We start from the raw sequence: 13670 nt of genomic DNA on the forward strand, positions 1-13670 counted from the left end.
CCTTCATTTTTTGACATTTTGATTATTTAAATAATATTCCGGACCTTTTGGAGTGGGAGAATAACTCAAATATTATTATATGAGTTATTTTCAAGCAATTTCTGCAAAAAAATATGAGTCGTCTCTCAACATCCAAATGTACTAATATTTTTACAGATGCGCCCTGGTCTATTGGGTAAGTAAGTAAGTTTCATACGTTAACTGTAGAAAGAGGACACTTAGGCGGTCTCAGAAATACCATACTGAATGAGTCTTACTTCATTAATAACAAAGATACTGGGTGTTTTATCTATTTTACCATTTTCTTATTTGGTTCATAACTTTTTAACCACACTGTATATTTATTTTATATTTGGCACGAAAATATTATTTAAGGTGTACAATCAACTAATTTATTTAAAATTGTAAAAAATCCATTGTAATTGGTGTGGATTAAAAAATATTGGAAAAATATTCCGAGCCAAAAACAACACCCTGTACATTAAATTTTTTTTAAATAGATTTTATATTTGAAAAGAGGATGAAAAACTAAATTTAGTGGTATACTTTGAATTTTCGGCATAAGATTTTTCTTGTCAAATTTTGAATTTGAATTCTGAAATTATGTAAATTGCGAAAGCTCGAAGTAGAAAAAAAAATGAAATACGACTTGCAACTTGTTAACCACACTTTATATTTATTTTATATTTAACACTAAATATTCTTTAAGGTGTCCAATCATTTAATTTATTTACAATTATAAAAATCCAGGGCCGGATTAAAAAATATTGGAAAAATATTCCGACCCAGAAAAACACCCTGTGCATTAAATTTTTTTAAAATGGATTTTGCATTTGAAAAGAGAATGAAAAAATAAATTTAGTGGTACACTTTGAATTTTCGGGTAAGATTTTGAATTTGAATTCTGAAATTATGTGAATTGCGAGAGCTCGAAATAAAAAAATTAGAATGTGACCTAATTTTAATTAATACCATTCTTCTTCTTTACGTGCCATCTCCGCGATGAATGTTGGCAATCGTCATTGCTATTCTAGCTTTTGACACTACAGCCCGAAAGAGTTTAGATGAGCTGCATCCAAACCATTCTCTGAGATTTCTCAGCCAGGTCATTTTTCTCCTACCAATGCTGCGCCTTCCTTGAATCTTTCCCTGCATAATTAATTTTAGGAGTTCATATCTGTCACCACGTGTTATAAGACCCAAGTATTGAAGATTTCTTATTTTGATGGAATCCAGTATCTTCCTGCTGTTCTGTATTCTTATTAGTACTTCCTCATTGGTTATTCTGTCTGTCCAGGAGATTCTCAGCATTTTTCGATATGTCCACATTTCCAATGCTTCCAATCTATGGAAACATTGTTTATTAAGAGTCCATTTCTCCACAGCATACAAAAGAACATAAATTAATACCATTATTTAATCTAAATTGTTAAAATGTTAACATTTTAGTATTTTTTCATTATGGCGACAAATAATTCAGAACAAATATTCACTTTTAATTAATGAATAAATAATAAAGAATCCACAAAAAATACATAACTTTAATCAACGAACTATCTTAAAATGAATGTGTGTGTACTTTGTACGCACGTAAGAAGTTATACTTCTATTATATGATTTAAACGAAATTAATATACTTTTTATTTATATTTTATTTAAATATTAAACTAATTTATACTTACTACTTCTCAAACATTTTTATTAAAACAGTGCCAAAAATTAAAATAATAAAAGAATAAATCACACACAAACACATTAAAAATGCCACAAATGATTTCTGAACATTAATTGTCGGAAATTTTTTTAACTAAATACGTATTTTCTGAAAATAAAATTATATAATAAATATACTTACAATCATAAAATGTATAAAAAAAAATAAAAAAATAAAAGTTTTTATTGGGATTCGAACCAGCTATCAGCGCGGTTGGTATATTGGGGTTCATTCGCCTTAAACGCTTCGCCATGGAGGCAATGTGTCATTATGTGCGAAGATCGACTAACTAAACGGATTAAGCTTTTGACATTTTTGAATTAAATTAAATTATTTTGATTTTGAATTGAAATGATTTAGAATTGAAAAAATACAACAAAACATAGAGTAAGAAAACAATATATTAGGTGAACATTGATAGAAATTTTGATGGTAATCAAATTATGTAAATAAAAGTATTACATACTATGTATTTTGGTAGGTTCAAATAGGTAGGTACCTATGATACATTTACAATTATTACGTACCTGTTGCTTTTAAAAACTATTTAAATGTCACTACAATTATAAACTTTTTTGTTTCTGTCCTCACAACAATAAAACTAATATATTATACATTTGTTTACCTTTATATTGAACAATTATTTATTACTGACAGATCATTTCAACACCCAATCAGAGCCCGTATAACGACTAATACCATACTGTCGGTGTGCGCATGCGCGCAGATCAATATAAATTCACCCTCAATCTCAATCGCGCCTAAAGAAGTATAACTTCAAAAATAAAAAAAAAAACAGAAAAAAATTGCTGAAAAATAACTTTTGGATATCTTAAATCCAAAGTTTATAACGAGGAAATAAATAGTAGGGAAGGATTTCTTGACCGGATTCGAGAGGCCTTCCAAGAAATAAAGAATAATTCTAACGAGATTAGGAAGTCAATCGTCAATCAGACAAATAACAAAAAGAGCTAGACCCTTTTTGTGGACCCATTCTTTATTCATTAATTAAAGGTGAACCTTTGTTATGAATTATTTGTCGCCATAATAAAAAACACTGAAATGTTAACATTTTACCAATTTAGATTAAATAATTGTACTAATTAAAATTAAGTCTCATTTTAATTTTTTTTACTTCGACCTCTCGAAATTCACATAATTTCAGAATTCAAATTCAAAATTTTACCAGAAAAATCATTTTTCCGAAAATTCAAAGTATACCACTAAATTTAGTTTTTCGTCGTATTTTTAAATGCAAAATCCATTTAAACAAAAATTAATGCACAGGGTGTTTTTTGGGTCAGAACATTTCTCCAATTATTTTTTAATCCGGCCCTGGATTTTTTATAATTGTAAATAAATTAATTGATTGGGCACCTTACATAATATTCGGTGTTAAATATAAAATAAATATACAGTGTGTTTAACAAGTTGTAAGTCGTATTTCAATTTCTTTTCTACTTCGAGCTCTCACAATTCGCATAATTTCAGAATTCAAATTCAAAATTTTGCCAGAAAAATCATTTTGCCGAAAATTCAAAGTACTCCACTAAATTTAGTTTTCATTCTCTTTTCAAATGCAAAATCCATTTTAAAAAAATTTAATGTACAGGGTGTTGTTTTTGGGTCGGAATATTTTTCCATTATTTTTTAATCCGGACCTGGATTCTTTACAATTGTAAATAAATCAATTGATTGTACACCTTAAAGAATATTTTCGTGCCTAATATAAAATAAATATACAGTGTGGTTAAAAAGTTATGAGCCAAATAAGAAAATGGCAAAATAGATAAAACACCCAGTATCTTTGTTATTAATGGCGTAAGATCCATTAAGTATGGTAATTTTGAGACCGCCTATGTGTCCTCTTTTTACAGTTAACCTATGTTACTTTCCCAATGAAACACCCTGTATTAAAGAACCGTATTGTTCCTCTTTTGAGATCAGACATCTCCTTATGCCACCAAGATACTTGCCAATAAGGACGACTTTCTTTTAAGGGGCAGTTTTCCCCATTTGAGACGTTTATTGCATATTGCAACCACTATACTGGCATCTCAAGAAATTACAACAGGCCTTCTTGTAATTTCTTCCACCTGCATATATTTCCCTTCGGCTTGCTTCATGCGGTTCGGAAGTACTGGTTGCAAAGTTTGGTTCCCCAATGTTATCTGCCTGTCTCGTTTTACACCTTTCCAACGGTATAATCCTTTCTCTCTGGAGAAGGTAATAAGGCTTCCACTGAAGCCTTTTGAACTTTTCATCTGACTCCTTATCAACCCGGAGACTCACTTGGAGGATTTGGAGCCCAGAATGGCCTTAGGATAAGATATAACAAAAATAAAAGAATATGCGAAATACAAGTTTTTTTATTTTAGTGAATCTTATCTACATATATTGTTTATATAGATATACTATCTATATTTAAACAAAACGTTTTGACTTTTTCTTCATTGTCTGAAAACAGGCTATATAACCATGAACTACTCTAAAAACCTGTAAAATATAACTAATTAAAAGTTTTCAATGCAACTTTAAATGTGTAGTGGTAAAATAGTTTAAATAATACGTTAGAGCAATCAACGATAAGCAGTCGCGTGTAGAGAAAAAATCTAACAATACGAATTTCGATACGAATTTAAAACAAATTTCTATTTCATAATATTTTGATTTACTTCTTCTGTTAACAATATAGTCTTCCACGACTTCGCTTGTCTGCTCTTGGCCGCCACTCTAAAATCTTCTTTGTCCATCTGTTGTCTCTCTGTTTTGCGACGTGTCCTGACCATTTCCACTTCAACTTCGTAATGCGTTTCATATGTCTTCCACTCCAGTTCTTCGCCGTAACTCATCATTTCTTCTGTTTCTCAAAGTTAGGTAAAGCATGGATCTTTCTATTTTCCGTTGTGATACTTCTGGACCTCGGAGGTAAACTACACAATGTCGACATGGTGTTTTTTGAACAAGTTTTTTTAATCCACTTGTTTTATTAGTTGGATTATAGAAATTAGTTATATATTATCAATAAAATAAAGACCTACCTATTGTCTATCAACCCAGTATGACATATATCAGATTTTTATTAACATTCGAAGTGCTCTTAACGTTCTTGCAAACACACGCTAAACACAGTTGCTCGAAATGACATAGTGTAGTTTACCTCCGAGGTCCAGACTTGTAATTTTCTTATTAACGCTTTAGTCAATGTCAGAGTTTCAGCTCCATAAGTAAGCACCGGAAGTACGCACTGGTTAAATGCTTTTCTTTTTAGCTTTATTGGGATGTTTTACTTGAACACGTTTCTTAGTTTGCCATAGGCTGCCCATCCTAAAGCTATTCTTATAGATAATTCGCATGTTTGGTTGTCTCTACTTATTTGCATTTCCTGGACCAGATATATGTATTTGTCAACTGTTTGGATATGGCGGTTTTCTAGTTTCAATGGTTCGCTAGGTACTAAATTGGTCATCATTTAAGTTTTCCCAAAGTTTATTTTCAACCCTACTTTTTGAGAAACTCGTTGCAGTTCTTGCAGCATTTCGTGGGCTTCCTTTAAGTCGTCGGTTATTAAAACTTTGTCATATGCAAACCGTAAGTGGTTCAGTTTTTCGCCATCGACATTCAAACCTCTGTTTTCCCATTCTAACATCTGGGATGCATACTACATTACGGCATTGAATAGTTTTGGTGACATATTGTCTCCTTGTCTAACTCCCCTTTTTAGTTTTATTTGGGTATGAAAGTTTATTGCTGTTGTGTCATTTGCATAATTATATATGTTGAATAATGTTGGAATATCGGTAGTCGATTCTACAGACTCTCAAAGCTCTTAAGATTAAAAATATTGCCTATAATTAATTTGCCTTATCCTAAATCTCTTACCGATTTCATTCGCAAGGTCTTCGTATATCTTTGAATTACTCTTTTGATTTAATTCATATGAAGTAAATAATGGCGTGTGTGTAAAGACTCAGCGACTGGAATTAAATGAAATAATAAATATAAGGATTAACGCAAACATACCCTGAGTAATAATTCTCGATTTATATAAGGAAATGCGAAACATTTAAATACTACTGGTTCCTGAATTTGCAATAGTAATATAATAAACATTTGGCAAGTTGCTTTATTCCACTGGTACCATTTAAACTGTAAACTATTTGAAATCAAGTACTCGCTCTAAAAAAAAATAATTATTATTATATTTACAAACAAAATGCAAAAAGTATTTTAAAAATAATGATTTTACTTCAATCTGTAGTTGGTGACCAATCTCTGATCCAATCAAAAATGTGAAAATAGCAGCCAAGGCCATTACCAGATACGGTCTCCTTTGATTTTCATTTGTAATCTAGAAATGATAAATAAAGACAGTATTGAAGGATACGTATTTCGATACCAGTGGTTGTATACACAGGGTGTTACATTAATAATTGTCTATATCGTAACTAGAGAAACCTTAGCACAAAATACGAAGATTTAACCCAAAACACTTAAATAAAATATTCTTTCTTATCGAGATACAGAGTGTTTTATTACAACTGTTCTAAAATGATTTTAGTCCGTTGTTGAAGCACCTTTTAATATTTTTTGTTCAAACTTAACACACAGTTTACACATGTGATGATACTTTAACAAATGTTAAAAGATAGTTTTCCGCTGTTACCAGAGGTGTGCTGTAAGGATATATACTTCCTCTTCGCCCCTTTTTCCCCTTACAATCTACGCCACTGTCGTAATAATCACTTCAGCATGGTTTTTTGATTATTCATTACTTTTTATGTAAATATCATCTATAGGGCTTTTCATTCACAGTCATTTGTTTCGAGCTTCTGTCATGTGTCACATAATATTAATATATCTACGACATACGTTATTGGTATATACAATGATACAAACCAAAGACGTATGACGTAGATATATTAATATTATGTGACACATGACAGAAGCTCGAAACAAATGACAATCGATGAAAAGCCCTATACGCTGTGAGCTCGTACTATTGAGACCTGTAAGAAGGAGTGGAAACGCAATGCATCGTTTGTGGGCTAACTTTTCAACCTCTAATTCAACTTTCAGCAATCGCCGCTAGAGGCGCAAGTGTTCGAATAGGTGCTACAAATACATTAGCTCTTATGGACTTATTTAATATTTAACTCATTTTATTTTTGTTTTTAGCGTAATTAGACATTAATTTATTGGTAGATTGTAGCTGAATATGTTTTATGCCAAAAATAAATTATTTTAACCGTATAACATATCGACGTGCGGTAAAAAGTGTATTCTTTATATACCATTGTAGATGGAGATGTGACATCAAATTTAAATTTGTCATTACTTTAATATGTAGGACAGCTTATTTTGAAGCGGAAATATTTTGTCACATTATCTAACTGCCACATTTATATACCAATGGTATTTCAACGGCAAATTAATTTTTTAATATCTTTGTAACTGATATTAAAAAGTTTGTTAGTTGAAAAAATTGACTTAACTGTACGTAATTGTTTTTAAAAAGTTTAAAAAGTTATTTAAATAATTTGAAGTTTATTGATCAATTTTTTTTAATTAAGTATTCTTTTTATCAAAATTTAAACTGCTTTTTTTTAATACTTCATTTATCTATATTCTGAAAGCTTACCTATCAGATGTTTAAATTTAGTTAATAAAAATATATGTCTATAAACTACGCAGACGATAGTCTGACTTTTATAAAATTAATGTTAATTTTTGTGAAATATTTTGTCTCAAAAAATGCATTGTTTCGACAGAAAAACTTTCAAGATCGTCCTACTATTATCACTATAATTTTCAGGTTAAAATAAAAACCAATAATAGGCACAAATTTTATTTACACCGAAGGAAATAACATACAAACGAATAGATTTAATCCACGAACGTTATAAATAACATAAAGACAAATCTTTATAAAAAGTCTTTATTAACTTCGTTAAGTTCCCTTTTGAATTTTTTATCGGAACGATAACTCGATATAAATCCCGGTACGAAGCAAGTTCTTTTAGTGTAAGCTTTCTTGGCACTCATATTTAAATAATATTAACCACCAAAACCAATAATCTTATATTAACTACGAATAATTAATTATTTTCGAAATTTTCACATTCACTCCAATGTAAAAGTAGCATCTATTTCTACGCCACCGCCGCCCTAGCGAGAAACCAAGCAAACAGGCAAAATTGTGTACAAAAATTTCAAGGTCGTCCTATCTCGATTCCTCTCCTCTGTGTAGGTCTCCATAGCTCGTACGTAGAGGGAATATTTACAAATTCGCGAGCGCCAGTAGTGGCAAGTCTGTAAACCTTTACCGGAAATTTGACATAAATGTCAAAGTGGTTAATTTAAAATTAAAAGTAAAAACATTAATTATAAAAAATATTAGTTGGTCAAAGCTGTGGTATATATTTTTACCTTAAATATACTTACGTTTTAAATACTGAATTTAAGTTTTTTAATGTTCCGTAATATGTAATTATAAATTAATCTTAGCGCCATCTACACGATAATTGTGAAAGTATCTGAAGTAAGAAATTTATATTTTATCAATAGAACGTCAAAATGATTAGCAAAATCTTAAAAAAATCCATTACAATTTAATTAATTTTTTGCGTTGTAAATATTAAGCGATAACAATTAAATAATAAATTTAAAAATTACCGGTGAAAGTTGAATTAGTAATCCGCCAGGACGCCACCAGCGAAGCTCAGGGCGTATACGCTGTGAGCACCATGTACTGTGCGCTGTGAGCTCGTACGTAGAGCGGATATTTACAAATTCGCGAGCGCCAGTAGTGGCAAGTCTGTAAACGTTTACCGGAAATTTGACATAAATGTCAAAGTGATTAATTTAAAATTAAAATTAAAAACATTAATTATAAAAAATATTAGTTGGTCAAAGCTGTGGTATATATTTTTACCTTAAATATACTTACGTCTTAAATACTGAATTTAATTTTTTTAATGTTCCGTAATATGTAATTATAAATTAATCTTAGCGCCATCTACACGATAATTGTGAAAGTATCCGAAGTAAGAAATTCATATTTTATCAATAGAACGTCAAAATGATTAGCAAAATCTTAAAAAAATCTATTACAATTTAATTACTTTTTTGCGTTGTAAATATTAAGCGATGACAATTAAATAATAAATTTAAAAATTACCGGTAAAAGTTGAATTAATAGCCGCTAGGAACGACACCAGCGAAGCTCAGAGCGTATATGTCTCAATGCGATAAAGTAAGTAGTTTTCAAGTTATTTTCGTTTTAATGTAATGGATTCAATAAGATCATGTATTTTAAACACATAATCTGAATGCAGTTTAAAATACATAATCTTATGGAATTCATTAACTTTATACTCAAATAACTTTAAAACTGACCGATAGTAGACAAAGACTCCTTCTGAATTACTTTGCAAAGGTCTCTGCCAACCCCTCAAATCCAGCTGCCAATCTTGTTGCCAGACACAGTAAAGACAGCGTCCCACCATCAAATAATTTGATCAAACTGGTTTGAGCAAACTGAAAGTGACAGTTAGTGACGTCACATTCTGAGTGTTCATTGTGAATAATAATGAAAAATTTTAATTTTAAATAAAGTACAAACAAGTTAGACAACTCAATACAAAAAATTTGATCAAACTAGACTGATAGTGAGAGCACAGATTTTTAGAATTTCAAAAAAACTGCAATTGTGACGTCACTTTGACGTACTTCCTCAAGTACGTCAAGTTTGCTCAAACTGTTTGATCAAATTATTTGATGGTGAGACGCGGCCTTAATCATGCCCCGCGAACTCTAATAAAAAACATGTAATCGTATTTATTTTCCTTTCATTTTGTCAGAGGCGCTGATGTCGGCGTTGTGATTGGTGGAACATGACTTTTGACAAATCCTGCGCTATCTGTGAATCTCTGTTCAGTGTTCGTGCTCGTTCGTTCGTTGTCTCGTTGTCGTTTAGTTATGTTATATGGTCGGTTATGTGATGTGTTGTGTCACCATAAAAAGCGGATATTCAGTCGTGTTTTTTGATATTTTTGTTATTTTGTAATCGTGTACCTTTTTAAAGGTAAGTTTTTCTGATTGTAGGTACTGTTTATCCAACAGTTTTAAAATACACACTTTATTTCGCGTTTTGTTGTTAGGTCTAATGGCTCCGTTCAGCTGTTGTGTGCAGACGGTGGAAAAGTTCAACAAGTAAACATTTATTTAATCCAAATTAAATACTCATATTTCTATGTAAAATGTCACATTATTTTATAAATAAATAAGTAAGAAACAAAAGTTGTTTGTGTTTTACCTTTATTGTCCAATTGAATAAAATATTAAATATTGGAAGTACCGTATGGAGGCTACGTACCTAGCATGGAGGCTAGATTATGGCACCCTTCCTATCCAATCAACAACAAGGGCGTTTAAAATTTCACACCTATCATGTCGAAGCTACAGACCACTTATGTGGAGGCCAGATTTGTAGTATCCTTCCATTTAACCAGGTGCTGAGATGGCGCTGAAATACGTGACATGTTTTTTAAAGAGTAAGATCGCATTCTACCAAATCACACAACACTTTTTTCTATGGCCTTAATAGATCCAACAGAAAAACCTAGGTCTGTATACCCAATTGACCGCAAATTACACCAGTTAATTAACAACATAAATTTTTCAAATATAACCCCGATCTGTATCCCTCATACCCCGCTTTGGACCAGAAAGCAACCTAGTTTTAACATTAGTCTATGTAGATACGACAAAAAGGAAACACCCAGCCGTATGATTAGACAAGAGTTCAATAAAATGATCGACATGGAAAAGTTTGATACAATCTTATACACAGACGCCAGCAAAGATGAACATGGTACAAGCTGTGCAGTTACTACTACAAATGAAACAATGGCCATAGATAAAGTATATATAAGTAGTATATGACAATAGCGTCATTCCGCCTCCCTTCAAACTGCAGTATACATACAGCGACATTATATGGAATAAAAATAAAGCTCTAATAGTCACACCAAAAAGCAGCAAACGTATAGCCATATGCACCGACTCACTGTCATCGATTCATTCACTAAAAACCTTAAGATCACAACTCACAACACCCAATAGTCAATAAGGTACACACTCACTGTCATCAGCTGTTAACTTCAGTTAATCAGCTGTTTGTTTGACAATATAAGAGGGATTTGTGTTCGTACAATCGAATCAATTTAAAATATTCTGAAATCTTTGTTTGTTTTATTGTTGCTTCACATATTGCGTCGGCTGAATTTCTTAATTAGCATAAGATCATGAAATCTAATTTATTGACTTCTTCTTGTTGAGAATACCACTCGATGAATTGATGCATGTGCGATGCAGCTTCTCTAGATTATTTACGCAAATCTTTGTCAGTTAAAATAGGTCCATCAAAACAGCTACAGTCAAATTCCAAGTCTGCGTCAGCTTCTGAATCTGTCATTGTTGCCATTTCAACGATTTCTTTATCTGTCAGCAATGTATAGCCGTTTGTGTCCTCATCACAAATCAAATTAGCTTTTTTAATTTTTTTACATTAAAATTTTTGCTTATGTGGTCAATACAACTTCGGTTTGTACCCTGACGGTTAACAGAGGTGACGGTTAATGGAGAGACGGATAATCGAGGTTCCACTGTATTTATAAATTTTGTAAAAGTACCAAAACTTGTAGCTTAACCAAATATTGTAACCAATTATTGTAACTGTTTTTGTTCCCGTGTCAATGACCATAGTTGTCGAGACCCGTAAATTTAAATAAAAAAAAAAGAATGTGTGTACTTTGTACGCACGTAAGAAGTTATACTTCTATTATATGATTTCAACGAAATCAATATACTTTAAACAGTTTCTCTACTACTTTCCAAAAAATTTTATTAAAACAATACCAAAAATTAAAAAAAATAAAAGAATAAAACACACACAAACATATTGAAAAATGCCACAAATGATTTCTGAACAATAATTATTGCCAAAAATTTTAATTAAATACGTATTTTCTGAAAAAAATTATATAATAATATACTTACAATCATAAAATCTATAAAAAAATAAAAAATGATATAACTTGCATTGGGCTTGAACCTACTTCCCGTGTATCCCGCCGTACGAGAGTCAAAGCGATTTCAAACTGACCACCTTCGCGTATACGTCATGTGGGAATATACACAAACTGAACAACTTTTTGACATTTTGTTTATATAAATTTTTATTAGTTTGATTTTTGTCGAATTAAAATACAACAATATATAGAGTAAGAAAACGATACATTAGATGAAAATTTGTAGAAAGTTTGTTCGTAGTCAGATTATGTAAATTAAAGCATTGCCTACTAGGGGTATAGCACAGCAAGTACTAGGTAAGTACATTATTTTTTTTCCAAATAGGTATGAAGAAATTTTTTTATTGGAATAAAACTGAAACATTTAGAATTACGTACCTGTGGCTTTTCAAAACTATTTAAAAAGTCACTATAATTATAAATTTGATTTTATTTCTGTCCTCACAACAATAAAAACTAATATATTATACAACATTTTCGTTTACCGATTACCGATAACGTCCATATTGAATAATTATTGACAGACCATTTCAACATCCAATCAGAGCCCGTATAAAGACTAATACCAAACTGTCGGTGTGCGTATGCGCACAGATCAATATAAATTCACCCTCAATCTCAATCGCGCCTAAAGAAGTATAACTTCAAAAAACTTTAAAACTACTTACTTTATCGCAGTGAGACAAAAGGATGATATTTATGTAAAAATTAACAAGGAATCTAAAAACATGCTCAAATGATTATTATGATAGTGGCGTACATTGTGAGGGGAAAAATGGTCGAAAATGAAGTATATATCCCTACAGCACGCCTCAGGAAACAGCGGAAAACTAAGTATCTTTTAAGACTAGTTAGAGTATCCTAACATGTGTAAACTGTGTTTCAATTTTGAACAAAAAATATTAAAAGGTGCTTAAACAATGGGCTAATAGTCTAAGAGCTAGTGAACCCTCCGACTAACGGTCGTCCTGTAAGGCTAGAAATTTTTCTAGTGATAATTCATAGCACACCAAAGCTAAAAACCATGACCTGGCAGGCATCAGCAGTGCACGTGTATCTACCAGGTGAATCGAAAAGTGCAAATTTAGGGGGTAATATAAACTTTCTCCTGTAAGGTTTAAATTTAAGTATGTGTTTGAGTAAGTCATTTAGAAGAAATGTGTACAATGACAGGCGATTCTGAAGAGCATAAGACCTTGCCAGGCGAGGGGAAAGATTAGGGGATTTTCCTAAAATTATTCATTTTGCACCGAACAATTATTTTAGGTTTTTTGAATCATTGCAAACAGAAAAGGTCTTTAGTGATTTTTCTCTTAATTTAATAGTTTTTGTTATATAAGCGATTGAAAATTTTGGAAATTGCGAAATCGGCAATTTTTAACCCTAAATCGGACATTTATCTAAAAATTTCAAAGTTGCCACGGTAGGTAGATATTCTTTAAACATTGATTGATGAAATCCCAAAGAGTTTTTTGCAATACAATATCGGAAACGCCTTTGTTTTTTAATTGCTAATCAAGCGGGCGCGATACTGTAGTATAAGTGAGGACGTTTGAGTTGGCATAAATTCATTATCTCGAGAATGGGCAAATTTCAAGAGAAATCCTCAGACAGGTCGATTTTTATTTTTAATTTAGGACTTTTTGGCATATATATAATACTAGTGACGTCATCCGTCTGAGCGTGATGACGTAATCGATGATTTTTTTAAATGAGAGTAGGGATTGTGTGATAGCTGATTTGAAAGGTTATTTAATTCCCTATTCACTAATATAAACATTAACATAATTCTTTGTACAGGGTGTCCAAAAATTTTTTTTTTAAATTAACTTTGATTTTTGACAAATAGAAGAAAATTTTTT

The sequence above is a fragment of the Diabrotica virgifera genome, chromosome 2 (genome assembly GCF_917563875.1).
Source record: "Diabrotica virgifera virgifera chromosome 2, PGI_DIABVI_V3a".
Taxonomy (NCBI): domain Eukaryota; kingdom Metazoa; phylum Arthropoda; class Insecta; order Coleoptera; family Chrysomelidae; genus Diabrotica; species Diabrotica virgifera.